At 42.8% G+C, this 24,821-nt stretch overlaps 1 protein-coding gene and 1 long non-coding RNA gene across 2 annotated transcripts in view; both read right to left on the reverse strand.

Moving 5' to 3' along the window:
• Positions 1–18,511, reverse strand: part of LOC120238976 (olfactory receptor-like protein OLF3) — a 48,715-nt gene extending 30,204 nt beyond the window's left edge. Inside the window, exons 1-2 of the mRNA XM_039243047.1 lie at positions 18,459–18,511; positions 7,195–7,256 (exon numbers count right to left, since the gene is read on the reverse strand). The gene's annotated coding sequence lies outside the window, so the exon portion shown is untranslated. The remainder of the gene's footprint in view (positions 1–7,194; positions 7,257–18,458) is intronic.
• A 2,190-nt stretch (positions 18,512–20,701) lies between these two features.
• LOC120238994 overlaps positions 20,702–24,821 on the reverse strand; it is a 5,618-nt gene continuing 1,498 nt past the window's right edge. The window contains exon 3 of the long non-coding RNA XR_005530335.1: positions 20,702–20,806. This is a non-coding gene — a long non-coding RNA (uncharacterized LOC120238994). The remainder of the gene's footprint in view (positions 20,807–24,821) is intronic.

The raw sequence follows: 24,821 nt of genomic DNA on the forward strand, positions 1-24,821 counted from the left end.
AGAAGCTCAGAGGATAAGTACAAAAGCAAGCAAATAAATAAAAACAACTAGAGATATCATAGCCCAGCTGCTTCAAAGAAAAAAGGTGAAAATCTTGGAAGCAATGAAAAAACAGATACGTGCAGAAAAACAAAGATATGAATGAAAAGACTTCTCTTTAAAACTATGTAGGCTGGGGGTGCCTGGGTGGCTCAGTCAATTAAGTGTCTGACTTCAGTTCAGGTCATGATCTTGTGGTTCCTAAATTCAATCCCCACATTGGGCTCACTGTTGTCAGACCAGAACCCACTTCAGATCTTCTATCTCCCTCTCTCTCTCTGCCCCTCCATCCCCCCTCTCAAAAATGAATAAATATTTAAAATAAATAACGAAAGAGAGGATGGGCCAACATGGTGGAGAAGTAGGGGATCTGTACTTCCTGTGTCTCTCAAACAAAGAAAGACTGAATCCAAAGGACTCTGCCAAGAGTCTGGGAGGAAAAGAGGCTGAGTCTACCAGGGAGACAGTAGGAAGACAGGCCATAGGGTTACTTCAAGGAAGAAATCAATGCACAACTGGTGAAAGGTCCAAAACATCACTACAAGTAGGGAAATAAAATAACCAAGGTCACAACAACATAGACCAAGTAACAAACTCCAAAAAACACCTCCTAAAAGGCCAGGCCCTAGACAGTGTATGACCCCCCTTTAATACAGCAGTGCTCACAGGTGCAGAGCATATAACAAGATTTAAAACTCATTACAGACAGAAAACTAGCCAAAATGATGAAATGGAAGAATTCTCCTCAAAAGAAATTCTAGGAAGAAATGACAGCTAAAGAATTGACCAAAACAGATGTAAGCAACATAACTGGAAAAGAATTCAAAATAAGTCGTAAGATTAATTGCTGGGCTTGAAAAAAGTGGAGAAGACAGCAGAGAATCTATTGCTGTAGAGATTAAGGAACTAAAAAATAGTTATGATGAATTTTAAAATGCTATAAGTGAGGTGCAAAATAATATGGAGGCAGCCACAGCACAGATTGAAGAGGCAGAGGGGAGAATAAGTGAATTAGAAGATAAAATTATGGAAAAAGAGGAAGCTGAGAAAAAGAGAGATTTAAAAAATCCAGGATCACAAGGGGAGAATTAGAGAACTAACTGACTGAATCAAATGGAACAATATCCATATCATAGAAATTCCAAAAGAAGAAGAGAGAAAGAGGGGCTGAAGGTACATTTGAACAAATCATAGCTAAGATCTTCCCAAATCTGGGGAGGAAGGAGACATTGAAATCCAAGAGGCACAGAGAACTCCCTTCAGATGTAACTTGAATCAATCTTCTGCATGACATATCATAGTGAAACTGGCAAAATACAAGGATAAAGAGAGAATTCTGAAAGCAGGTAGGCATAAATGGGCCTTAACATACAAAGAGAGACATATCAGGATGGTTGAAGACCTATCTACTGAAACTTGGCAGGCCAGAAAGGAATGGCAGGAAATCTTTAGTATGATGAACAGGAAAAATATGCAGCCAAGAATCCTTTATCCAGCATGCCTGTCATTCAGAATAGAAGGAGAGATAAAGGTTTTCCCAAACAAAAACTGAAGGAATTCATCACCACTAAACCACCCCGACAAGAGATCCTAAGGGGGACTCTTTGAGTGAAATGTAGCAAGGACCACAAAGTACCAGAGACATCACTACAACTATGAAAACTACAGAGAACACAATGACTCTAAACCCATATCTTTCAACAATAACACTGAATGTAAATGGACTAAATGCTCCAATCAAAAGACACAAGGTATCAGAATGGAATAAAAACAAAACAAAAACAAGATCCATCTATTTGCTGTCTACAGAGACTCATTTTAGACCTGAGGACACCTCCAGATTGAAAGTGAGGGGATGGAGAAATATCTATCATGGTACTGGAAGTCAAAAGAAAGCTGGAGTAGCCATACTTACATCGGACAAACTAGACTTTAAATTAAAGCCTGTAACAAGAGATAAAGAAGATCATTATATAATAATTACAGGGTCTATCCATCAGGAAGAGCTAACAATTATAAATGTATCTGCACTGAATTCAGAAACACCCAAATATATAAAACAATTAATCACAAACATAAACAACCATACTGATAAGAATGTGGTAATTGCAAGGGACTTTAACACTCCACTTATAACAATGGACAGATCATCTAGACAGAAAATCAGTAAAGAAGCAATGGCCCTGAATGATACACTGGACCAGATGGACTTGACAGATATATTTAGAACTCCACATCCTAAGGCAGAAGACTATACTTTCTTCTCAAGTGCACATGAAACTTTCTCCAAGATAGATCACATACTGGGTCACAAAACAGCCATCAATAAATATAAAAGAATTGAGATCATACCATGCATACTTTCAGATCACAATGCTATGAAACTTGAAATCAACCACAGGAAAAAGTCTGGAAAACCTCCAAAAGCATGGAGGTTATAGAACATCCTACTAAAGAATGAATGGGTCAACCAGGCAATTAGAGAAGAAATTTAAAAATACATAGAAACAAATGAAAATGAAAACACAACAATCCAAACCCTTTGGGATGCAGCAAAGGCAGTCCTAAGAGGAAAATAAATCGCAATACAAGCCTATCTCAAGAAACAAAAAAAATTACCGGGGCGCCTGAGTGGCTTAGTCGGTTAAGCGTCCGACTTTCGCTTAGGTCATGATCTCGCGGTAGTGGGTTCGAGCCCCGCGTCGGGCTCTGTGCTGACTGCCAGCTCAGAGCCTGGAGCCTATTTCGGAGTCTGTGTCTCCCTCTCTCTCTGACCCTCCCCTACTCACGCTGTCTCTCTCTCTCTCCTAGAAAAAAAAAAAAAAAAAAAAATTACCAAATACAAAATCCAACAGCACACCTAAAGGAACTAGAAGCAGAACAGCAGAGATAACCCAAACCCAGCAGAAGAAGAGAAAAATAAATAAATAAATAAATAAATAAATATCAGAACAGAAATAAACAATATAGAATAAAAAAAAACAGTTGAACAGATCAAAGAAACCGAGAGTTGGGGTTTTTTTTTTAATGTTTTATTTATTTCTAGGAGAGAGACAGCGTGAGCAGGGGAGGGTCAGAGAGAGAGGGAGTCACAGACTGAAACAGGCTCCAGGCTCTGAGCTGGCAGTCAGCACAGAGCCCGACGCGGGGCTCGAACCCACGAACCGCGAGATCATGACCTAAGCGAAAGTCAGACGCTTAACCGACTAAGCCACCCAGGAGCCCCATCGAGAGTTGGTTTTTTGAAAAAATAAACAAAATTGATAAACCTCTAGCCAGGCTTGTCAAAAGAAAAGAGAGAGCACCCAAATAGGCAAAATCATAAATGAAAATGAAGTTATTATAACCAGTGCCTCATAAATACAAGCAACTATCAGGGAATACTATGAAAAATTATATGCCAACAAACTGGACAACCTGGAAGAAGTGGACAAATTCTTAAACACACACACACTACCAACACTCAAACAGAAACAAATTGAAAATTTGAAAGACCCATAACTAGTGAAGACATTGAATTCGTTATCAAAAATCTCCCAACAAATAGGAGTCCTGGACCAGATGGCTTCCCTGGGGAATTCTACCAGACATTTAAAGCAGAGTTAATACCTATCCTTCTCAAACTGTTCCAAAAGTTAGAAATGGAAGAAAAACTTCTGGACTCATTCTATGAAGCCAGCATTACTTTGATTCTAAAACCAGAGACCCAGTAAAAAAAGAGAACTACAGGCCAAGTATCACTGATGAACATGGATGCAAAAATTCTCAACAAGATACTAGCAAACTGAATTCAATAGCAAATAAGAAGAATTATTCACCATGATCAAGTGGGATTCATTCCTGTCTGCAGGGCTGGTTCAATATTCGCAAATCAATCAATGTGATACATCAAATTAGTAAAAGAAAGACAGGAACCATATGATCCTATCAACAGATGCAGAAAAAGCATTTGACAAAATACAGCATCCTTTCTTAATAAAAACCTTCAAGAAAGCCGGGATAGAAAGAACATACTTATACATAGTTTTTGTTTGTTTGTTTGTATCTTTTAAGATTTTAAGTAGTCTCTACACCCAACACAGGGCTCGAACTCACAACCCCGAGAACAAGAGTCACATGCTTCACCACCAAAGCCAGCCAGCCATCCCCAGCCTACATAGTTTAAAAATTTTTTTTAAATTTCTTTATTTATGTAATATGCTTTAAAAATCAATTTTCTGAGCATCTGGGTGGCTCAGTCAGGTAAGTGGCCAACTCTCCATCTCAGCTCAGGTCTTGATCTCTGGGTTGTGAGTTCAATTAAAAATTTAAATTAAAATTAAAAAAATCAATTTTCAAAATCTTGGCTTTATCCCCACTGGCACTGTGGATTTAACAATGTTCCTTAACCTCTGTTTCCAGTGCCTCTTCTATGAAATAGGGCTAATAAAAGTGCTTTCCCCCATGAGTAACATTGAGCAATAAATTAGTTAACATGTGACAAATGCTTCCTGCCTTTCCTTGTAAGAACTCAATCTCACAATTTTACTTGTATTGTTGATAAAAAGAAATAAGGAAACGCTCTAATACTTGAGGACTCACAAGTCTCATCACGTAAGACATTACTCAGAATAATCTGTTTAAGAGTCTGGATGTCTCCCACTGAGAAACAATATCTTGTGTGTTGGTCTGTTGTATATGCTGTAATCCAGAGGCTCTTAATGGAGGGGCAATTTTGTCTGCCAGGGGACATTTAGTTGTCTAGCGGGTTGAGGCCAAGGATGCTACCAAAAACCCTACATTGGACAGGACAGTCCCTTATGACAAAGTATTATATGGCCTAAAACATCAATAGCATCATAGTTGGGAAACTGCTCTAACCTATGACCAGCATCTGGTGCTCTTTCTTCCAGAGACAGAACAGTCACATCCAGGTTCCAAAAGGTAAGTCTGAGAGGAGCATTTCTCATGGTTAGACCTGTCAAGTCACAAGTCATTTAAATCATTAAAGTGATTTAAATGCCTCATTTCAAGATTAAGAATCTACCAAAATCCTTTATTTGCCTTTATACGCATGGAGAAAATAGATAAATCAAGGCTTTTTTGATTAAAAGATCTGTGTGTTCATGGATGTTGTAAGATTTTGCACATTAATTTAAGCACCACTATCCATGGTGACCAATTATCCTAAAGGCCCATAGCGATTAAATGTTGGGGTCCATAAGAGAAACAAGGCAACCTTGGATACCCAACTGTTCCCAAAGGGCTTGTTTTACAGACAGATTTTAAGGATGTCTCTGTGGTTATTCAATACTGAATCAGATTTTTATTCTCAAACATTTTTCAGTGCCCAACTTTTAAAACGAGCTTCCTCTTAATGGCTTTAGTGTAGCATTTCCTCTTCCATTGCTCTGCATCAACAGCTCTTTCCTTTCTCCTGTGGGTCCGGAATGTCCTTCGTAAGCATCTATTAACTAGGAACGGCTGCAGTCTCCAGGCGGCTCACTAGCATGTAGTGGATTGGCACTGGCTGAGAAAATGCCACCCTGAAAAAATACGGCCTATGCAGCGAAGAAGGGGAAACCGGAAATTTAACAGAGGCTCACTCTCAACATTCCCGCTTTCTCAGAAGGAAGATTTGGATGACCCTCTGGGTGAAGAAAGGAAACAAGCTGTGGAGCTGGGGGAGGAGAGGGATCATGGGATGCAGGTGGACAAAGTCACTCTGGGACCAGACACCAGTCACACAAATGGGGCACAGCATCTTCACGCATTCCCTCCTTGCTGTTGCCGCGCATTTGTATCTTTGACTAATTTTCTTCTTCCACGTCCTTTCCCTTACCGTTGTTTACAGGCCGTGTTTATGGTGTCCCATTTTTTGCACAGGTAGCAGACTATCCACACAGGACTTTGACATTCTAGAGGAAGGATGGAGTCAACATGGGTAGAAGGAAACACGTTGACGTGGGGCTGTCGAAATGTAAGCAATGATCTGTCATGGTTTTTTTTTTTCAGCCAGTGTCCAAACCTTCCTTCTGTATTTGAGGTATCCGTCCCCAGGAGGCTAAAATATTCCCAGCATCCCTTGCAGCAAGAACAGAAGGTGTGACCCAGGCTTTCTCACTCAGGTGCTTTTGTGGCAGATTTGGGACAAGGACTTGTGATACAAAAAGGGAGGAAATGCCCAGAAATAAATGTACTGAGGGGCTCCTGAGTGGCTCAGTCGGTTAAGCGTCCGACTTTGGCTCAGGTCATGATCTCACAGTTTGTGGGTTCCAGCACCGCACTGGGCTCTGTGCTGACAGCTAGCTCAGAGCCTGGAGCCTGTTTCAGATTCTGTATCTCCCTCTCTCTCTGACCCTCCCCTGCTCACACCGTCTCTCTCTCCGAAATAAATCAAACATTTTTAAAATTAAAAATAAAAAAAGAAAAGAAATAAATGTACTGAGGCCGGCCCTTGAAGCAGAGCAAATCCGGCTTCTAGAATCAGCAGTGATTAACAGGGCACTAGGGATATCTGTCCAGGCCCAGGAAAGATTGTAGGGTATCTGCAAGGGACCAGTTCTGCAGAATGATTTTTGACCATTTTTCATGATGCTGGTCAACTCTACACCTGATTTCAGAGATTTTTGTGAGCTATTTAGTACCCTTTAATAACTGTGTTTCCTGCTTACATTACCCCAACTTTTCCTCTACTGCTTACAACTATCATCACTGGATGATCATATATGGAAACTTGGTAAATAATAGGAATAGTACAATGAGTGGGGTCTTTTCTTCTTTCCACTTTTCTGTTTCACTCTCCTAACAGACGAAGGGGGGAAGAATGGGCTTTCATTTTTGTTTGCTCATCTGCTTTTTCTTTTAAAAGCCTGGCTCCGACTACCACAGGGAGGAGACCCCCCAAAGAATGGTCGCAAAGATTAACTCTGGAAATTTCAAGGCACTAACCTCAACTCGCTCTCCGACGGTCACCTGTTTTGCACCAAGATGATAGCTTTGCCCTATAAAAGCATGACTCACCACAGAGAATCAGGAAAAGCACTTCAAACTGTCTGTCAGCAATTGCCTCTCTGGACAGCTCTCAAAGCCAGCCATCTGTCCCTGCCAAGGTCAGCTTTCCTCGCTTAAGCATTTAGAGCTAATTGAAAGGATGTATTTGGTTTGCTTTCCTACCTTTATTCTCGGGGAAAATCTTTAGGGTTTCCTTCTCCGTCAATCCTCTCAGGTCTTCTTCCCTACGTGAAACCCAGAGGGAAGTTTGTTAGGTTTGTAGAGACATGCCGTTCCTCAAATCATGAAAGTACCCTAACTACTTCTTTCCAGTTGTAAAGGCTTCTGGTTTTCTATTTCCCTTTTGAAGAAATGAGATGCACCTCCCTTCCTTTTATCGTATGGATTTTTCTGACTATCCCTGATTTTAAAGTTCATTGGCATCTAAGAACACTTCTCAAAAACCATTGGGATTAGTAACCCACAACTTCTGCCAATTCTTTATGACAGTGAAAACGAAACATTTTAGCATTACATTCAAAGACCATTAAAAATTTTTTTAATTCTTAATTTTGAGAGACAGACACAGAGCACAAGTGGGGGAGGGGCAGAGAAAGAGAAAGGGAGACAGAGAATCCAAGCAGGCTCCAGGCTCTGAGCTCTCAGCGCAAAGCCCGAGGGGGGTCTAGAGTCTATGACCTGTGGGATCATGACCTGAGCCAAAATCGGACGCTTAACCCGCCGAGCCACCCAAGGGCCCCTCAAATACTATTTTTAAAGGGCAGATTCAGTTTTAGCTCCCCAGTTCTTCTAAGAACAGAAACTCCTGGAAGTACATCTATAAACCTTAATGATCTAGCACAATTACAATCAGCAAAATAACCATAATAGGCAAACTGTACATCCACGCGACGGGCAGCAGGGAAGTTTTTCCTGAAAAATGGGCCTGTGAGCTGATACTGAAAATATAGGCAGCAGTTAATATGATATATGTGGGGAGGGTGCGCTGGGGACGGGGGAAGAGAACAAGAACTTAGTTTCCGGGAAAGCGAAGTATCTCTATACAGCCCCGATTGTGGGAGGTATCACAGAGCTGTGTGCTACCAGAGGAGCCTGGATAGGTGGGTAAAACCAAAACTTATAGGCCATAGAAATCTTTAGTCTCTCATGATCAAAAAGGCCATGATTATAGGTGCCTGGCCGCAGTGTGGGGAAAGGGTTGTTCAATACAGGAATAGATCTGGAGCCAACCAGGTCAGAGGTGAGGCCGTCCTTGGGGAGAACTGACAACAGGTCGGAGGAGAGCCACACAGTGGGAATGAATTTGAAATCTAGGAGGTGAAAGTGACATTGTTTAATTGTGCATAAACTTGAAACTTGTTGGCAAATTCTTTGAGTTCTTGGTTCTTATCTTGGGTGCTGGTGCACACCACTGCCTCCCTCATGGCTCGACCTCCTCTCTCTCTTTCTCTCAGTTCCTGCTATTCTCTGGCCACGCTCGGCACTTTTCTACCTCAGATGTCCGCCTGTCTTGACCAAGACCCTCTTCTCCAAATACCCACATGGCTCATCCCCATCTCCTTCAAAGTTCTGCCCAAATACGGTGTTCTCTCTGAGACAACCAAGATCTTCCTTCCTTCCACACAACTGATATTCCTACTTTATTGTTTCCTATAGACTAATCATCTTAGAACACCCCTTAAAATCAATATGTTCTTTTCTTATTATCATATTCATTATGTCTCTTCTCAGTAGGGTGTAAGCACCAGGAGGAAGGTGATTTTAGTCTGCTTCGCTCCCTGATCTATCACCAGCTCCTAGAAAATGCATAGGACATGTAAATGCACGATCAGTAGTTGATGAAGGAATGAATAAATAAAGGAAGAAGGAATTTCTTAATTATCACCATTGTCCTGGCAATGAGACCCACCAAATACCAAAGACATCTTTCTTTACATTCATGTCTCATCTGAACTTGGCTGGGTATGCTTGTTTCCATGGGGCTGATTTTTATACATATCAAAGCCAGGTGCCTATGTTTTCTAAATGAAAATGAAATTCTGCAGCTTGTCAGCTCTGCTAAATCCTTTAATCCACAGCTTGAGAAACATGGTACTAAAGAATATCCTATAAGGAGAATTAAGGTCAAAATGCAAGTCCATTCATGAGTTAAGTCATCCTAACATCACTTTAAACATGCATATGTTTAGGTACTACCTTACAAAAACCACATCATCTTGATTTTCATCGTCAAAAACAGGACACATTTGGAAGTTGTAGCCTCTAGATTCTAGAATATAAATATTGACCAAATTACTCATCATTTGCCTATAACTAATTATCCTGAACATTCTAACTTAATAATCATGACCTGAGTCAAAGTCAGACACTTAACTGACTGAGCCACCCAGGTGCCCCTACATTACTTTTTAAAAATGAGACTTAACTTTTATACAATAAAATGTATAGATGTGAGTGCTCCGTGCTGTGAGTTTTGACATATATACCCATATACTCTCCACCCAAACAAGATATAAAATATTTCCAGAAACTCCCTTTGTGCCTCGTGCCCCTTTATAGCCAATATACTCCCACAAAGGCAGCCAATTTCTGACCTTTATCAGTATAGATATTAGTCTTCCTATTCTTGCGGTTCATTAAAGTGGAACCTTCTGTATCTACTCTTTTGGGTCTCACTTTTTGCACTCATCACCTAACATATATGTTTATTTTTTAAAAAAATATTTCTTTTCTGTCCCTTCTCAATACAACAGGGACTCGTGTTTGTTCAGTGATGTATTCCTGGTGCCCAGAGCAGGGCCTTGCACATAGAAAGTGTACAGAATCATAAGGATATGCCGTTAGGTTAGGGTGCATGTGGCTATAAAGGGGTAGCTTAAGGGAAGCTTTGTGGTGGTAGAGCAGTTCTATATCTTGGTTGTGGTGCTTACACAAATCTACACATGTGATACAAGGGCATAGAACTACACACACACACACACACACACACACACACACACACACACCGGAGTGCATATAAAACTGATGAAATCTGAGCAAGCTCTGTGGCTTGTACCAATGTCTGTTTCCTGACCGTGACATTGCACTATAATTATGCAAGATGTCACTATTCGGGAAAACTAGGTGAAGGGTACACAAGAATCCCCTGTTCGTTTTTGTTTGGTTCTTTTTTTACAACTCCCTGTTGATCTGTAACTATTTCAAACTAAAAAGTTTTTTAAATTGTTGAATGATTTGATTAATTGTTTCAGCACAATATGCAGCCATATTTTTAAAACTAGAGGTTTCAAAAGGCAGAAAATATTTAATAATGTTAAGAGTAGCTTCCTTTGGATCTTGTGCTGATGGCAGATTTATTTTTGTTTATCTAAATGTTTAAATTCCTCTTGGAAAAAAATGTAACTTTAGACTTTCGTTTTTGTTTTTGTGTTTTTTTGTCCTTTAGATATTGAGTCCTTGCCAAAGAAAGAGGTTCTCAAATAACCCTTGAAATGGAAAGATATCAACCCTGCCTCACTCCCAGCCCCCTAAGCCAGGCCCCTAGCTTGCCCTAAGGTAAGAACAAGTCCCTGGAACACAGTGAGCCGTGTGCATAGCTAGCGAAGCTGCTATGGGCTGAATATATCAGTGGTCTCTTTCTAACCAGCCTTTGAAAGCTGCTTGATGCCTTCGGCCACTGGAGAGTCAGATTGTCTTGCTTGGCGTTGGACAAGCTCATTGGAAAGAACAGATGTGGTTTGTCGTTTTTAGGTAGTTTGCCTAAAGGAAATATTTTCTCCCTGCCCCTCCCAGCTGAAAACAGAAAGAGAAGTTTTGTGGGCATGTAAGGGCACACTGCTCCTAACACTATTGGAAAGCCATGCCTATGACTCATTCTTTCCATTCCTAGAAGGCAGCTCAGCTTTACAAATCGCACTAATTTATTTTATTTTATTATTTTGGTGGTGGGGGGTGTTCTTTTTGCTAATTTTTAAAAATTTAAATCCAAGTTAGTGAACATAGAGTGTAATAATAATTTTGGGAAAAGAATTTAGTGATTCATCACTTACATATAACACTCAGGGCTCTTATTAATTTAATGCAAAACAACCTCCTTCCTTCCCTTCTCTGCTCCTCAATCCCATAGCCCCTGGGCAATGAGTTTCAGGTTTTGGGAACCAGCAGCCTCCGATTGTGCAAAATGTCACTGGTAGCACTTTAGTGAGAAAGCTGTGTTAGAACCAACAGCTAAGAAAGAATTTGATCCTTTAAAAGGAAAAAAAAAGTACATTTAGCAAGACTAAAAGATTTTTTTAATAGTTTATTGTCAAGTTGGTTTCTATATAACACCCAGTGCTCATCCCCACAAGTGCCCTCCCCCATGCCCATCATCCCCTTACCATCTCTCCCACCCCCATCAACCCTCAGTTTGTTTTCAGCATTCAAGAGTCTCTCATGGGTTGCCTCCCTCCCTCTCCCCAACTGTTTTTCCCCTTCTTCTCCCTCACGGTCCTCAGTTAAGTTCCTCCTAATCCTCCTATACATGCAAACGTATGGTATCTGTTCTTCTCTGCCTGACTTATTTCACTCAGCATAACACCCTCAAGGTCCATCCATGTTGATACACATGACCAGAATTCCTTCTTTCTCATTGCCATGTAGTATTCCATTGTATAGATAAACCACATCCTCTTGATCCATTCGTCCGTTGATGGACATTTAGGCTCTTTCCATGTTTTGGCTATGGTTGAGAGTGCTGCTATGAACATTGGGGTCCATGTGCCCCTATGCATCAGCACTCCTGTATCCCTTGGGTAAATTCCTAGCAGTGCTCTTGCTGGGTCATAGGGGAGTTCTACTGTTCATTTTTTAAGGAACCTCCACACTGTTTTCCAGAGGGGCTGTACCAGTTTACATTCCCACCAACAGTGTAGGAGGGTGCCCATTTCTCCACATCCTTGCCAGCATCTAGAGTTCTCTGATTTGCTCATTTTAGCCACTCTGACCGGCATGAGGTGGTATCTCAGAATGGTTTTGATTTGTATTTCCCTGATAAGGAGGGACGCTGAGCATCGTTTCATGTGTCTGTTGGCCATCTGGATGTCCTCTTTGGAGAAGTGTCTGTTCATGTCTTCTGCCCATTTCTTCACTGGATTGTTTGTTTTTCCGGTGTGGAGTTTGATGAGTTCCTTATAGATATTGGACACTAGCCCTTTATCTGATATGTCATTTGCAACTATCTTTTCCCATTCTTTTGGTTGCCTATTAGTTTTATGGGTTGTTTCCTTTGCTGTGCAGAAGCCTTTAATCTTGATGAGGTCCCAATAGTTCATTTTTGCTCTTGATACCCTTGCCTTTGGGGATGTGTCAAGTAAGAAATTGCTGCGGTTGAGGTCAAGAAGGTTGTTTCCTGCTTTCTCCTCTAGGGTTTTGATGGTTTCCTGTCTCACATTCAGGTCCTTTATCCATTTTGTGTTTATTTTTGTGTACGGTGTGAGAAAATGATCTAGTTTCATTCTTCTGCATGTTGCTGTCCACTTCTTCCAGCCCCATCTGTTAAAGAGGCTGTCTTTTTTCCATTGGAATCTCTTTCCTGCTTTGTCAAAGATTAGTTGGTCATACATTTCTGGATCCAATTCTGAGTTCTAAAAGATTGTTAAGTGGTTTTGTCATTTCTTTTCACATGGCTCTGTAAATTGCCAGACCCTAGGGGCTCCACAAGCTGCATCTATAAATCTTTTTGAACCAGGGGTACCTCCACCACAAAGCTCCAGCCTTTGGGCCTCCAGTGGAGCCCAGAAGGAAGGAAGGAGGCTTCTATGGACAATAATTCTCCTTTTAAGTCTCTTTTCCTACTTTACAAACTCCAAGCTATTTATCTGTCTCCTTATCACTTCTCTGAGATAACCTCCTTTTAAGCATGTTTTGAGCTGAAACAGTAGCACAGACGAGGGAGTTTTGTCCTCTAAGAGTTTCTAGAATATGCAAGTTCCAGATGAGAGAGCGGGAAGACCTTCTCTGGGGCACCGTGGTACGCAGTGTGTGCGGCTGGAATGGTGGATCTTCGTGAGCTCGTGAGGCACTAGAAGCTAAAGACTCTGTGAGCCCAAAGGGGGCCAAACTTCCCTTGGGGAGTATTATTCTTGTGCCTTATTCCTCATCTCAAAATTTCACAGTCCTGACACATTCCTTTTGTCTTTAGCCGTGTGGAAAGGGAACTGTCTCTCTTCATTCCCATGACATGCAAAGTGAGGTGCAGGGAAGAACGAGGGTTACTTGGCATCACACAAGGAATTGACCACAGAGCACAGGCCCATTGCCCAGGGTTCTCACCTTCCATCTGCTCTTTCCATTGCATGACCCCTGGAGCTGAGCACACTGCCCACCCGTTCCACACGTTGGGGGCACAGGCAAGGGCCATCCACCAGCTGGCACTCACACACTCAGCACCCAGGCTTGGGTGCAGGCTCAATTCATGATGGCAGATGCAGACACAGCCCTTCCTCTCCCATCTGCTTTTGCCATCCCCCTCTCCTTACCCTCCCATCAGCATAAGGCTAAGAAGGGCACCTGAGTGGCTCAGTCACTTAAGCATCTGACTCTTGATTTCGGCTCAGGTCATGATCTCATGGTTTGTGAGTCTGAGCCCCACATCGGGTTCTGCACTGACAGGTAGGAACCTGCTTGGGATTCTCTCTCTCTTCCTCTCTCTCTGACCCTTTTCCTCTCTTGCATGAGTGCTCTCTCTTTCTCCCTCTCTCTCTCAAAATAAATAAACATTTTTTAAGGAGCTAAGAGAAATGCTCTAAATAATCAAAGAAAAAAGGCTAACGTGGCACGAGAATGGTGCCAATACTGAGAAAGCAGGTCAGTGGTCTTGCGTGTGCCATCGCTCCTACATCTGAGAGAGGTGAATTCATAGGGTTATAAGATGAATGCACTAAATTAGAACAGCATCAGAGGCTTGTCTTACAGGGGAGCTGTATGAGAGACTTTTGCCAAAGAAACTGCTTGGCAGACATCACTTCAATCAAGTAATGAGAATGAACATCATTTGTAACAGGGTAAGTTGAAATCATGTGACATCTGATAGCATGAGGAACCCGGCGTCACTTCTGTGATACTCTGGCCAAAATGCATAACCTAAAACTAATGACGAGCAAAGAGCAAGAGAAATTCAAGTTGAGGATATACAAAGTAAGTGGCCGTAGTCGTCAAACGTGTCAAGGTCTGAAGGTGAAGGAAAGACTGAAGAAGACTAAAACAATGACAAATATAACACGTGTGACTCTTTGGAGGGGGCACTGTCAAATCCTTCAGGGGGATCACGGGGTCTCCAAAGGTCAGGGAGGTTGTGGGATCCGTAATGAGTCAGGTAAGATTCTGACTCAAATGTCCAACATGTTTGTATCAAAATCACCCAACTGGCCATTAAGACACATTGTTTAACTTCAACATGGAAGTGTAGTCCCTCTAGGAGAGTGAAGCTGGTGATTTCATGCCCATCGAGTTTTCATAGATAACGAAAGTTGACGCATCCTTTCCACCTCACCCCCCCCCCCGCCCCCAGGACCAAGTGGGGTTTGCTGTCTCAAGGCTCTCTGCCTTTAAAAGAGAAGAGCCATAGGGGCACCTGGGTGGCTTAGTCGGTTAAGCGACTTTCGCTTAGGTCATGATCTCACGGTTCGTGGGTTCGAGCCCCACGTCGGACTCTGTGCTGACTGCCAGCTCGGAGCCTGGAGCCTGTTTCAGAGTCTGTGTCTCCCTCTCTCTCTGACCCTCCCCTGTTCACGCTGTCTCTCTCTCTCTCTCCTAGAAATAAATAAAAATATTAAAAAAAAAAAAAAAAAAAAGAGAAGAGCCACCATCAGTTCAATCTGTCAGCTCGTGGTCATCCTCCGAGATGCGAGCTAGGGTCCACCATGCAGCCTCAGCTGCTCTGTCCTGAGTCTCCTAATTCTCCCTGGCGCTGCCTTCCCCGCCCACCACTTCGGTCACACACTAGCAAACAGCTCCAGGAGGCTCTCAGGTGGCTTTTGTAAGAAGAGCCAGGAGTCAAGCCTGACCCTGTGCTTGGCTGAACCAGCCCCATATTTTCAGGGTCTTTGTTACTGCCTCACAGAAAACGTTTTTGTAATCTCATTATATAATTAGAACTTTTTGCTCATTCTCTGATAGTCAGAAATCTGGCATGCATTTTCTCAGCCCTCTCTACCTTTCCAAAGACTCAAGGACCAGCACTCAATAATGCACTGAGTTACCGCTTTCACAGCTTCCAATTCACGCATCACCTTTGGATTCTACCTGCCATAAGTCCTTTGTCTCTCAGCCTCCGAGTGGATCTGTTCCATAGTTTAAGCTCCTCCTTACTTCGGCCCTGCCTTTTCTGCACCCCATGTCCACCCTTGACTTTCCAGACTTGGTGGAAAGACATGGATGTGATCCCACATGGATGTGTGGCTTCTCCTGTTTCCCATCAGAGCCCCAAAGCCCGGGATCCTGGAAATGAAACCAGCAAATCCCATTCTGTTTGGATTTATCTTATTACCCGTCAATCTAATGTCGTCTTCCAAAAATAATCTACTTTTCCCCCAAAATACATTAATTGATATGGACTTGTTCCCAGCAGCACACATGCCCCACCCTGCTATGAGCTACCTGGCATCTTTCACAACACAGAGTAACTCCGACTCTGTGACTGAGCCATCAGTTTTAAGTTACAGACTTCATCTTTAGAAATGAGACCACGGGGCACCTGGGTGGCTCAGTCAGATAAGCGTCTGACTTTGGCTGAGGTTGTGATCTCACAGTTCGTGGGTTCAAGACACATGTCAGGCTCTGTGCTGACAGCTCGGAGCCTGGAGCCTGCTTCAGATCCTGTGTCTCCCTCTCTCTCTAACCCTCCCTGACTCATATTCTCTTTCTCTCTCTCTCAAAAATAAACATTAAAAATTTTTTTTTACAGAAATGAGACCACAGCATCCTCTCTTCCCCTAGAACACATTTTAGGTACCGTTACCACTTTCTCAGGGTCTACTTCAGCTTCTTGAAACTATTTTTCTAACAGTTTAGCAACCATGCCCTTGGCTCATCTCTACGACTTGATGGCATTGAAACCCTGGAGGGCAACAGACAGCAACAGGGCAGGCTTCGTGCTGTCCAATCCAACACACACTCAGAATCCCAGAGAAAGACCAATCATGTCTTATCGCAAGTGTATGTGATAGATTCTAAACCATGCAGACATTTTGGAGCAACTTCTTTTTTATATTCAACCTGTTTTCAAACTCCATCCATGAGCACAGGGCTTTAATCCTATTTTCTCAAGGGCTACCCTAAGCATGTGTCTGCAACCAGCAGCAAACTTTCTTCCTGGGCCTTCTCCCTCTTCTTTGCCAGCTCTTTGGGCCGTTCCCCAAGCTGCCCACCGCAAGTCCTCTGTGCCCCGTCTAGCCATTTTTCTTGTTCCATTCAGCTTCCCTACTTATTCCGAGGCTGAATTGGGAAGGGGTAATGGGAGGGAAAAGGAAAGGTGGTGAGATCCTCACCAGACTGACCTCGGCAAGGACTGTCTAGAAGATATATGGACTTATAAACTGCAGGGACTAAGTTTAAGCTGGTAAATCTTTCTAAACTCCCCACACCTTGGCTTATATTTTGAAAATATGCCCCTCTCTCACTGAGGGCTCTATATGGATGGCGATCCAGGAAGGAAAAAAAAGGAGAGAAAAACCCGTTCTCTTACACATACTTTAATCTGTACCAAAAAGGATGTCAGTCAACATGTGCAGATTCTCCATAATGTTTGGAAAAGAAGATACCGAGTGCATCAGAAGTTCAGACTGGTACATGCATTTCCAGGGACTGGGAGTATAAATGTATACAACATTTATACAGTATAATTTGTCACTATGTATCAAAACCCCTCTAATTGTTTGTTTCAATTCTCCTTCTAGGAATCCATCTTATAATCAGAAATGCAGATCAAGAGGTAAATAAAACAGGGGCGCCTGGGTGGCTCAGTTGGATGAGCATCCGACTTCAGCTCAGGTCATGATCTCACAGGTCATGAGTTCAAGCCCCATGTTGAGCTCTGTGCTGACAGCTCAGAGCCTGGAGCCTGCTTTGGATTCTGTGTCCCCCCTCTCTCTGCCCCTCCCCTGCTCGTGCACTGTCTCTCTCTCTCTCTCTCTCTCTCTCTCAAGATAAACACTAAAAACAAAAGAGGTAAGTAAAATAGATATTTTTAACACAATTATTGTGACTACCACAGTTCTGGAACAATCTAATTTCCAAAATGGAAAATGACCAAATACAATTTCAGTAAGTGAGTTAAGATGTCGTTACACAGCCATTAAAAAACTATGTTTAAATGTATGTGTATATAGTAAAATGTTCAAGATGTAAATCATGGGTAAAAGAATACAACATGGAAGTGTATACAAAATAATCCCAATTTTATAAATACCTAAATATATGTACATATATAGACAGATACTATATAGATACAGATGTATAATAATTGATCAGAATGTTAACTAGAGTTATTCTAATAATGGGATTATATATAGGTGATATTTTTGTATTGTTTTTGGTATTTCCTCATTTTCTTTTTTTTAAATTTATTTTTGAGGGAGAAAGGGCACACACAAGTGGGGGAGGGGCAAAGAGTGGAACAGAGAGAATCCCAAGCAGGCTTCTCACTGTCAGCACAGAGCCCAACCAGGGACTCAAATGCATGAATAGTGAGATCATGATCTGAGCAGAAATCAAGAGTCAGATGTTTAACCAACTGAGACACCCAGGAACCCCTCCTCATTTTTTAAAATATTTATTTTAGAGAGACAGAGAGAACATGTTTATGAGAGTGGGGGAGAAGCGCAGACACACACACAGAGAATCTTAAGCAGGCTCTGTGCTCAGTTCCTTAGAATAAAGACTGACATGGGGCTTGATCCCACAACCCTGGGATCATGATCTGAGCTGAAAACAAGAGTTGAACACTCAACTGACTGGGCCGTCCAGGTACTCTCTTCATTTTCTATAGTAAACATCCAGGAGTTTTATAATCATAAACAATGTTATTTTAACATAAATACGTGAAAATATTGGCAAAAGTTTGTCCATGCCTCCTAGATCTTATAAAGTTAACACAGCTATGGTACAAAACCTTGCAAAGTCAGTATATGAAAAAAATCCACAGATCAATGTGTCCCAAAGTTGGTATTCCAAAGAAGTCTGACCCATATATTTTAATAAATATCACAGGGGAAAACGTTTCCTTTTTAAGTGAATATAAAAAGTGTTGCATGAAATCAATTGAAGGAGTATTATTTACTGCAGGAGTGCTCAGAGCCTCCATGCTGATATGACTTTGAACTTGCAAAAACGTATGTAAACATGGCACACATGTAAACTTTGTACTCAAAGTTATTTGAGTAGTTCACTTACCAGTATGTTCCTGACCACGGTTCCACAGAATAAAAATCTAAGACTGCTGATTAGATGAAGTTCATTTAAAAAAAGGGTCAAAACTCATAAAAAAGGAAGGATTAGTAATTTTAACGCCTTAATGGAAACATAACTTACCATAATTGAGTGCACACATTCTATGAATGCAAGAAGTTAAAATCTGAAAATCTACTGGATCAATAAAAAAAAAAGAAATTTAGTAAGACGCTTTGTTCATTCCAGATTTTATATATTTTGGCACACTAGAAATACAAGTATATTTCCTTAACATGGTATTATCTCTTCACTTTAAGAGCTAACATCTTGTTTAATAAGTTTAAAAACGAAAAGATCAGTAGCATCCATGGCTAGTTGGAAAATGTAGTGAAAAAAATGATATTTTAGGTGAACAAAATAAACAGGCTATAAATAGAATTTACATCAGTGTCCCAAGTCAAAACCTCACATAATCATGGTGGTTACATACCTGGCTTTTTGTTTGACTTCTTTAGCCTTGCTGCACTTGCCATTAGAAGTCATCAGTCCCGTTGGGAGCCTGCACCATTTGTTAAGGATTTTTTCGGGGCATCTGCGTGGCTCAGTCGGTGAGCGTCCGACTTCGGCTCAGGTCATGATCTCGCGATATGTGGGTTCGAGCCCCTCATCCAGCTCTGTGCTGACAACTCAGAGCCTGGAGCCTGCTTCAGATTCTGTGTCTCCCTTTTTCTGCCCCTCCCCTGCTCAAGCTCGCTCTCTCTTTCAATAATGCATAAAAATTTAAAAAAAAAGAAAAAGAAAAAAAGGATCTTTTTCAGTAGTCCAATGGGTAGCCAGCTTAGTGGGGATGTTTATTTTTCTATCCACAGCACATAAAACAGGGGTGGTGGGGTTTTGTTTGCTTTTGGCAGTAGCAGAGGGTGAGGACAGACCCCAGTACCTTCTAGATAGAGAGAGATCACTATGAGCATCGCCTGGCAGTCACTAGACCTCCCCTGGACTTGCAGGTCAGATGGAGGCCCTCGTGGGTTAGGGACAGAACTGGCGGTTAGCTCAGGGGGTGTGAGTGGGTTAAGAAAAGAGGCTTTCCTCACACCCAACGGTCCGTTAGTCTCTTGTCTATCAGAATGCGTGAACCTCGGTCAGCCTCCAGCCTCTCTGGCACTTGCAGCCTAGCACCCAGCCTCTGGGGTAAGAAAAAAAAAAATGAGGGCAAGACATCTGGCTGCTGGTGGGGTGGGAGGCTTCTGATGTCCCTGGCTCCATTGGGGCCCCCCTAGTGTCTTCAAGAAATGGGAACTTCCTCCATGAATGGCCAACCTAAATCCAACTAGCCCAAGCGTTATACACCTGAAATCCAGGCCCCAGACCAGAGGGAATGGGGCCCTAGGAGGAGGCTAGCTGAAGGAAATAGGTGGCCTTGGGGGGCTCCCTTGCCCCCTGGCTCTGTTAGCGTCATCACTGAGAAACATCTGTAAGCCAAGAAGTGTCCATGAGTGTCCCCTACAAGTGTCCAGGCCTCCGTCAGGTCTATAAAGACTGGTTTCCGGATCCTTTCAAATAGATTATTTTTCTTCCTTTATAAGGATGTTACTGTGTTTTGTTTTTCTTTCTCCAAGCCACCCTATTTAAATTTCCTACATGGGATTTAAAGAGAGACAGACAGAGAGAGAAAGAGACTACAGAGTTAGGGTGGGGAGGCTATATATTTCAGTGACCAGGAGAAAAAAAAAAAAGGTGTATGCATTTTTTTCAAGTTAATGTAAAAATTGAACATTTGAAAATTCTATAATGGGAAGTTGGTAAAATCATTCCAGGAACACGCTGGTTAGCCTAAATGCTTACTTCCTTTAGAGGGCAGACACCAGAACTTCTATGCAAAGAGGAGGCTAGATCACAAAATTCCCTTCCATCAGTATCTAATGAAATTAAATTTAAAAAAGTTGTAAGAGCATAAAAAATATATTTCTTAGTATAAAGCAAAGAAGGAATGGGGCATAACAACATTCCATGAAACCTAAACGTGAATAGAATTTAACAAATGCATGACATTTACTGAGCCCTTCTATGTACGGGGCTCTCTTCAAACTATGTCTTATGTAAGAATGGATATTTGAAGCCAGAATGTTTGGTTCCAAATCCTCTGCAAAAAAATAAAAAAACAATAAAATAATAATAATAAGATTCTGGTTCATCTTAGAATGATACTTAACCACTCTCCCCTACTCACTCTGCCAAGAGGTCATCCATAGCCTGAGAAATAGTACTGCGGTTAGTTGGCAAAATGCTAAGAATTCTTGCTGTTGTTAGCCGGTCCTGAGATAGTGGGCAGGTGAGATGGGTAACTCTGGAAAAAGAGAGAAAAATCCTTCAAGGTAGAAACACCTCTCTGCATCCAACATGGTCTTCACAGAGATCAAAGAAACCTACGGCACTCACAGCTTCCTGGGGTTCAAAACTTCTGCACCCCAAGAAGATATACCCAGTCAAATGCAGAAAACAGTGGCTCAGAACACTTTGCAATATTTCAGATAACCCTGTTGTGGAGACATATTTACCTGAGCAATTCTTTGGCCTCTTAGTTGAATTCAAGTTCACTTAGAAGTGACACTGCTGTATACCAGTGGCGCCTGGGTGGCTTAGTTGGTTAAGGGTCTGACTCTTGATATCGATAAGCTCAGGTTCATGAGTTTGAGCCCTGCATCAGGCTCCATACTGACAGGGCGGAGCCTGTTTGGCATTCTTTCTCTCCCCTTTTCTCTCTCTGCTTCCTCCATGCTCTCTCTCTCTCTCAAGTTATATAAATTAACAACAACAAACAAGTGACACTGCTGTGGCCTGAATGTTTGTGACCCCCAGAACTCATATGTTGCAATCCCAACCTAACCTCGTGTTGATAATATGTGCAGAGAGAGCCTTGGGGAGGTAACAGGTCATGAGGGTGGACTCTTCCTGAATGGGATTAGGGTCCTTGAAAAGGGAAGAAGAAATCCAAGGTCTCTCAGTTTGCCATGTGAGGACATGGTGAGAAGATACCAGCTATGAAGGGAAAGAGGCTTCGCTAGGTACCAATTCTGTTCGCAGCTTGATCTTGCACTTCCTGGCCTCCAGCACACTGAGAAAAGTATTTGTTTTTCAAGTCATCCAGCTATGATAGTTTCATTATAGCAAAGTGACTGGGACCAGTTAAACACCTTTTAATGTTTATTTCTGAGACAGAGAGAGAGAGAGAGAGAGAGACTGAGTGTGAGCGGGCAAGGGGTAGAGAAAGAGGGAGACACAGAATCCAAACAGGCTCCAGAGTCCTAGCTGTCAGCACAGAGCCTGACATGAGCCCACAACCTGAGCCGAAGTCAGACGCTTAACCAACCGAGCCACCCAGGTGCCCCTAAAGACCTTTTAAATTAAAAATAGCACATGCAGTGTATATCCTTTCTTTTTTCTTTTATTTCCATCTATTGATGAACTGTATTGCTTTCATAAAAATAAGAAAGTTGTCCTACAAACAGAAGGTAGCACTTAACCATTCTTTAAAAAGAAAAATTAGGAGCCTGAGTGGCTCAGTCAGTTAAGCAGCTGACTCTTTTTTTTTTTTTTTAATGTTTTATTTATTTCTAGGAGAGAGAGAGAGAGACAACTTGAGCAGGGGAGGGTCAGAGAGAGAGGGAGTCACAGACTGAAACAGGCTCCAGGCTCTGAGCTGGGAGTCAGCACAGAGCCCGACGCGGGGCGTGAACCCATGAACCGCGAGATCATGACCTAAGCGAAAGTCGGACGCTTAACTGACTAAGCCACCCGGGCGCCCCGAGCAGCTGACTCTTGATTTCAGCTCAGGTCATGATCTCATGGTTGTGAGATCCAGCCCGAGTCCGGCTCTGCTCTTGACAGTGAGGAGCCTGCTTGGGATTCTCTCTCTCCCTCCTTCTCTGCCCCTCCCCCACTTGTGTTCCTGCACACAGGCTCTCTCTCTCTTTCAAAATAAATAAGGAAAACTTAAAAAAATAATAATAATTTTCCCTCTTAGGCAGTCTTCCCTCAGTTTTCCCCCATCGTTCCACTGTTCCGATTTTGATTATACTTATTTCTCAGTGAAGTTCCTAAGACTCTGAACAAACTTGATTTCTAAACACAAAATGTTCTCAGCATCACCTTTAAAAGTGTTCTCCTTTGCACTTGTGTTTGTAATAATTCCGTTTTAAAATCTGATTTTAGTCCCTATTAAAACCCAAGAGGAGGGACATATGAGGAAGCAAGGAAGAAAATGGGAAGGGAAGGGATCAACCATAAGGGCCCTCCAGAAGCCAATTTATTTTCCTGGAGGCTTTTATCACACACTACGGTGAAGAGTTACAGTCAGTGCACTTAAGTGTCCCCCTCCCACCCTAGAAGTCCCTTTGTTATGCAGCGTAGAGCTTTTGGGGTGTCGGCGAGAAAAAGAGGCTTGGAGAAACCCTCGGGGGGTGAGGCCTGCCCCGTGTTCACCCTCCAGCTCTGTAAATAAAGAAAAGCCCCAGGGAGTCGTCAGTATCGACCACAGGCAGAGCCCCGTGGAGGCTGGAAGCAGCTGAAACAGCAGCAAATTCCAAATGAACAACCCCGGGGGGTGCGGGGTGGGGTGGAGGGGGAGACAGGGCCGGTGCGGCCGGCAAACCTCCTCCACCCAAGACCGCAAGGACCTCGGCCAGCAAATTCCCGGCCAGTGGGGACCCGGCTGTTCCGCTCAGCTTCTCTCCTCCCACAGCTGCCGCCCTGCCCCCCCCCGCCTCCCCCCACCCCGACCCCTCGGCCCTCCTCCTCTGACGTCACCGCGTTGGGCCTGGGAAGGGAGGCCTGGGTGAGGGTCTGGAGAGGGGCGGAGAGAGACCGGGAACGAGTACTGACAGCCGTGCATGAAGAATGCCGTGTCTCTGGGACACCTGGGTGGCTCAGTGGACTGAGCCTCCGACTTGCGCTCAGGGCATCATCTCCCGGTTGGTGAGTCCCAGCCCCACGCGGGGCTCTGTGCTGACAGATCTGGGCTGACAGCTCAGAGCATGGAGCCTGCTTCAGATTCTGCGTCTCCCTCTCTCTCTGCCCCTCCCCTGCTCACACAGACAGACAGACAGACACACACACACTCTCTCTCTCTCAAAAATGAATAAACATTTAAAATAATAATAATAATAATAATAAAAGAATGTGTCTCACACGTTATCACATGTGTTACAACAACCCTGAAAAGCACCGACGTTAAGTGGCAGTAAGAGCACACAGCCAAGTGTCCTGTGGGTAAGGTGTTCTACCCCCTACACTTCCTACCTGTAAAGAGAGGAAATTACCTGGGGGACAGAGGCGAACAAATGCAGAAGAGAGAAGAAGAAGAGAAAGAGAAATACTGTAAGCACAAAAAGGGAGGTGGGATTCAGAACTGAGAGTGGCCTGCTGGATCCGGGGCGGAAAGGGAACTCGCGTGTCAAACTCGCTCAGAAATAAGTGAAAGAGAAGCAGAGAAATGTGGGGACAGACGCAGAGGTCCAGGCGGTGAGACGGTCCTCTTTGGAGATGGGGCCCAAAAGCCAACGAATTTGGGCAACCTCCCGGAGTCGAAAAAAGTCAAGGAAGTGGATTCTCCCGCTAGAGTCTCCAGAAAACACACCCCAGCTACACCTTGATCTTAGCCAGTGGGTTCCTGACCTACAGAGGTGTAAGATGATAAATGAACTGTTTCAAGTCACCAAATTTGTGGTCATTTCTTGTTGCAGACTCAGAAAGCGAATGCACTCCCAGCTGGTAAATGGCCCTGGACAGAGTCTAGGTTTTTAATGGTCACACCTTTCTTTCTCTCTCATGCCCAATATCTATCACCTATTTGTTGGTTAGTAAAATTGTTGACACCTTCGTGTTTTGATTTATAAAACAAAACACGGGCTGTTTTAAAATAATTCAAGGGTTATGAAGATGTGTATCAATTGCCAACTTCTCCACTCTTATCCCTGCCCTTTAAAATGTAAGCAATGCAAGATTGTTTTCTTCTCATAATGGTGTAATCACATGCTCCATTCTAATGGAACTTGATGCTTTTTATTAAAAAATGTATCTAGGACTCGTAGATTTAATTCCTCCTTAGAAATAACTGTGCATTGTTCAGCCAAGGAAACAACCCAGAAAATTAATAGGCAACCAACAGAATGGGAAAAGATAGTTGCAAATGACATATCAGATAAAGCGTTAATATCCAGAATCTATAAGGAACTCACCAAACTACACGCCCGAAAAACAAACAACCCAGTGAAGAAATGGGCAGAAGACATGAACAGACACTTCTCCAAAGAGGACATCCAGATGGCCAACAGACACATGAAACGATGCTCAGCATCCCTCCT

Source organism: Hyaena hyaena, unplaced genomic scaffold (genome assembly GCF_003009895.1).
Source record: "Hyaena hyaena isolate Hyena2069 unplaced genomic scaffold, ASM300989v1 scaffold_220, whole genome shotgun sequence".
Classification (NCBI taxonomy): Eukaryota; Metazoa; Chordata; class Mammalia; order Carnivora; family Hyaenidae; genus Hyaena; species Hyaena hyaena.